This window comes from Schistocerca americana, unplaced genomic scaffold (genome assembly GCF_021461395.2).
Source record: "Schistocerca americana isolate TAMUIC-IGC-003095 unplaced genomic scaffold, iqSchAmer2.1 HiC_scaffold_949, whole genome shotgun sequence".
NCBI lineage: Eukaryota > Metazoa > Arthropoda > Insecta > Orthoptera > Acrididae > Schistocerca > Schistocerca americana.
In genome coordinates this window covers 42,501-46,855 of record NW_025726729.1, presented here as the reverse complement: position 1 = coordinate 46,855, position 4,355 = coordinate 42,501, and the positions used below count along the sequence as shown (strand labels likewise).

Here is a 4,355-nt window from a genome sequence, read left to right as displayed (position 1 = left end):
ATCGCAGCTGTGCGGACGTGTTGGCGCGTGCGCTGTGCTGGGAGAGTTCGCTTCGGCACCCAAGTGGGGCTTTTGTCCTTCTGTGGCGCTGGCGTTGGAGCTGCCGGCCACCGTAGGTGGCGCGTGTTGTCTCCCGCCGGCAATGCCACGACAGCACGCTCCCGGGCCTCTGTCGGCAGCGGCAAGCTCAGTTGGGAGCACGGGTGGTCGCACCTAAAGCGTCTACTCGCCAAACTCCGGGCGATTGCGCCTCTCTCGAACCCGACCAAGTACTTAGGACGGGCGCTGCGCGCCGCCGGGACCTGAGAGGGTTTCGAGGTGTATTGTGCAGGGGAGCTCAGCCTCCTCCTGTTTGCAGAATAATTGAGCGGACGCTTGCGTGTTCGCGCGGGCCCCCCGGGACACACTCCCGGGCGGCCGGCTGCTCAGCTCTAGTTGACGCAGCTCCCTGGTTGATCCTGCCAGTAGTCATATGCTTGTCTCAAAGATTAAGCCATGCATGTCTCAGTACAAGCCGCATTAAGGTGAAACCGCGAATGGCTCATTAAATCAGTTATGGTTCCTTAGATCGTACCCACGTTACTGGATAACTGTGGTAATTCTAGAGCTAATACATGCAAACAGAGTCCCGACCAGAGATGGAAGGGACGCTTTTATTAGATCAAAACCAATCGGTCGGCTCGTCCGGTCCGTTTGCCTTGGTGACTCTGAATAACTTTGGGCTGATCGCACGGTCCTCGTACCGGCGACGCATCTTTCAAATGTCTGCCTTATCAACTGTCGATGGTAGGTTCTGCGCCTACCATGGTTGTAACGGGTAACGGGGAATCAGGGTTCGATTCCGGAGAGGGAGCCTGAGAAACGGCTACCACATCCAAGGAAGGCAGCAGGCGCGCAAATTACCCACTCCCGGCACGGGGAGGTAGTGACGAAAAATAACGATACGGGACTCATCCGAGGCCCCGTAATCGGAATGAGTACACTTTAAATCCTTTAACGAGTATCTATTGGAGGGCAAGTCTGGTGCCAGCAGCCGCGGTAATTCCAGCTCCAATAGCGTATATTAAAGTTGTTGCGGTTAAAAAGCTCGTAGTTGGATTTGTGTCCCACGCTGTTGGTTCACCGCCCGTCGGTGTTTAACTGGCATGTATCGTGGGACGTCCTGCCGGTGGGGCGAGCTGAAGGCGTGCGACGCGCCCTCGTGCGTGCTCGTGCGTCCCGAGGCGGACCCCCGTTGCAATCCTACCAGGGTGCTCTTGAGTGAGTGTCTCGGTGGGCCGGCACGTTTACTTTGAACAAATTAGAGTGCTTAAAGCAGGCAAGCCCGCCTGAATACTGTGTGCATGGAATAATGGAATAGGACCTCGGTTCTATTTTGTTGGTTTTCGGAACCCGAGGTAATGATTAATAGGGACAGGCGGGGGCATTCGTATTGCGACGTTAGAGGTGAAATTCTTGGATCGTCGCAAGACGAACAGAAGCGAAAGCATTTGCCAAGTATGTTTTCATTAATCAAGAACGAAAGTTAGAGGTTCGAAGGCGATCAGATACCGCCCTAGTTCTAACCATAAACGATGCCAGCCAGCGATCCGCCGCAGTTCCTCCGATGACTCGGCGGGCAGCCTCCGGGAAACCAAAGCTTTTGGGTTCCGGGGGAAGTATGGTTGCAAAGCTGAAACTTAAAGGAATTGACGGAAGGGCACCACCAGGAGTGGAGCCTGCGGCTTAATTTGACTCAACACGGGAAACCTCACCAGGCCCGGACACCGGAAGGATTGACAGATTGATAGCTCTTTCTTGATTCGGTGGGTGGTGGTGCATGGCCGTTCTTAGTTGGTGGAGCGATTTGTCTGGTTAATTCCGATAACGAACGAGACTCTAGCCTGCTAACTAGTCGCGTGACATCCTTCGTGCTGTCAGCGATTACTTTTCTTCTTAGAGGGACAGGCGGCTTCTAGCCGCACGAGATTGAGCAATAACAGGTCTGTGATGCCCTTAGATGTTCTGGGCCGCACGCGCGCTACACTGAAGGAATCAGCGTGTCTTCCTAGGCCGAAAGGTCGGGGTAACCCGCTGAACCTCCTTCGTGCTAGGGATTGGGGGCTTGCAATTGTTCCCCATGAACGAGGAATTCCCAGTAAGCGCGAGTCATAAGCTCGCGTTGATTACGTCCCTGCCCTTTGTACACACCGCCCGTCGCTACTACCGATTGAATGATTTAGTGAGGTCTTCGGACTGGTACGCGGCATTGACTCTGTCGTTGCCGATGCTACCGGAAAGATGACCAAACTTGATCATTTAGAGGAAGTAAAAGTCGTAACAAGGTTTCCGTAGGTGAACCTGCGGAAGGATCATTACCGACTAGACTGCATGTCTTTCGATGTGCGTGTCGTGTCGCGCAACACGCTACCTGTACGGCTCGCAGTAGCCGTGCGCCGCGTGCGGAACCACGCGTGCTTCTCAAAACTAACGCCAATGTTGTGTGGTACGAGCGCTGAAGCGCTGGAGCGGCTGGCCTGCGGCACCTGGCGCCTGGCGCCGGTTTTGAATGACTTTCGCCCGACTGCCTGTCCGCTCCGGTGTGGAGCCGTACGACGCCCATCGGCCGTGAGGCCGTTGGACACAGAACGCTTGAACAGGGGCCGCCACACGCCTACGTCCCGCCTATGCAACTGTCTTGAAAGAGACAGTGTAAACTAAGAAAAGATCACCCAGGACGGTGGATCACTCGGCTCGTGGGTCGATGAAGAACGCAGCAAATTGCGCGTCGACATGTGAACTGCAGGACACATGAACATCGACGTTTCGAACGCACATTGCGGTCCATGGATTCCGTTCCCGGGCCACGTCTGGCTGAGGGTCGGCTACGTATACTGAAGCGCGCGGCGTTTGCCCCGCTTCGCAGACCTGGGAGCGTCGCGGCCGCCTGTGGGGCCGGCCGCGCCTCCTTAAACGTGCGATGCGCGCCCGTCGCCTGGCGGTTCGCATACCGGTACTTACTCGGTAGCGTGCACAGCCGGCTGGCGGTGTGGCGTGCGACACCTCGTACAACGACCTCAGAGCAGGCGAGACTACCCGCTGAATTTAAGCATATTACTAAGCGGAGGAAAAGAAACTAACAAGGATTCCCCCAGTAGCGGCGAGCGAACAGGGAAGAGTCCAGCACCGAACCCCGCAGGCTGCCGCCTGTCGTGGCATGTGGTGTTTGGGAGGGTCCACTACCCCGACGCCTCGCGCCGAGCCCAAGTCCAACTTGAATGAGGCCACGGCCCGTAGAGGGTGCCAGGCCCGTAGCGGCCGGTGCGAGCGTCGGCGGGACCTCTCCTTCGAGTCGGGTTGCTTGAGAGTGCAGCTCCAAGTGGGTGGTAAACTCCATCTGAGACTAAATATGACCACGAGACCGATAGCGAACAAGTACCGTGAGGGAAAGTTGAAAAGAACTTTGAAGAGAGAGTTCAAAAGTACGTGAAACCGTTCTGGGGTAAACGTGAGAAGTCCGAAAGGTCGAACGGGTGAGATTCACGCCCATCCGGCCACTGGCCTCCGCCCTCGGCAGATGGGGCCGGCCGCCCGCGCGGAGCAATCCGCGGCGGGGTCGTGTCCGGTTGCCTTTCCACTCGCCGCGGGGTGGGGCCGTTCCGGTGTGCGGTGGGCCGCACTTCTCCCCTAGTAGGACGTCGCGACCCGCTGGGTGCCGGCCTACGGCCCGGGTGCGCAGCCTGTCCTTCCGCGGGCCTCGGTTCGCGTCTGTTGGGCAGAGCCCCGGTGTCCTGGCTGGCTGCCCGGCGGTATATCTGGAGGAGTCGATTCGCCCCTTTGGGCGCTCGGGCTCCCGGCAAGCGCGCGCGGTTCTTCCCGGATGACGGACCTACCTGGCCCGGCCCCGGACCCCGCGCCGCTGTTGGCTCGGGATGCTCTCGGGCGGAATAATCGCTCCCGTCAGCGGCGCTTCAGCTTTGGACAATTTCACGACCCGTCTTGAAACACGGACCAAGGAGTCTAACATGTGCGCGAGTCATTGGGCTGTACGAAACCTAAAGGCGTAATGAAAGTGAAGGTCTCGCCTTGCGCGGGCCGAGGGAGGATGGGGCTTCCCCGCCCTTCACGGGGCGGCGGCCTCCGCACTCCCGGGGCGTCTCGTCCTCATTGCGAGGTGAGGCGCACCTAGAGCGTACACGTTGGGACCCGAAAGATGGTGAACTATGCCTGGCCAGGACGAAGTCAGGGGAAACCCTGATGGAGGTCCGTAGCGATTCTGACGTGCAAATCGATCGTCGGAGCTGGGTATAGGGGCGAAAGACTAATCGAACCATCTAGTAGCTGGTTCCCTCCGAAGTTTCCCTCAGGATAGCTGG

The 4,355-nt window shown here is 58.0% G+C and overlaps 3 non-coding genes across 3 annotated transcripts in view; all 3 read left to right on the top strand.

The window, feature by feature from the left end:
* The first annotated feature begins 445 nt into the window (after window positions 1-445).
* On the top strand, window positions 446-2,357 carry LOC124592630. The gene has a single exon (XR_006977581.1). It is a non-coding gene; the product is annotated as a small subunit ribosomal RNA (ribosomal RNA).
* Window positions 2,358-2,708: 351 nt separating this feature from the next.
* Window positions 2,709-2,863, top strand: LOC124592637. The gene has a single exon (XR_006977587.1). It is a non-coding gene; the product is annotated as a 5.8S ribosomal RNA (ribosomal RNA).
* A 188-nt stretch (window positions 2,864-3,051) lies between these two features.
* The window catches only part of LOC124592633, a 4,227-nt gene continuing 2,923 nt past the window's right edge, over window positions 3,052-4,355 (top strand). Inside the window, exon 1 of the ribosomal RNA XR_006977584.1 lies at window positions 3,052-4,355. This exon is cut by the window's right edge and continues 2,923 nt beyond it. This is a non-coding gene — a ribosomal RNA (large subunit ribosomal RNA).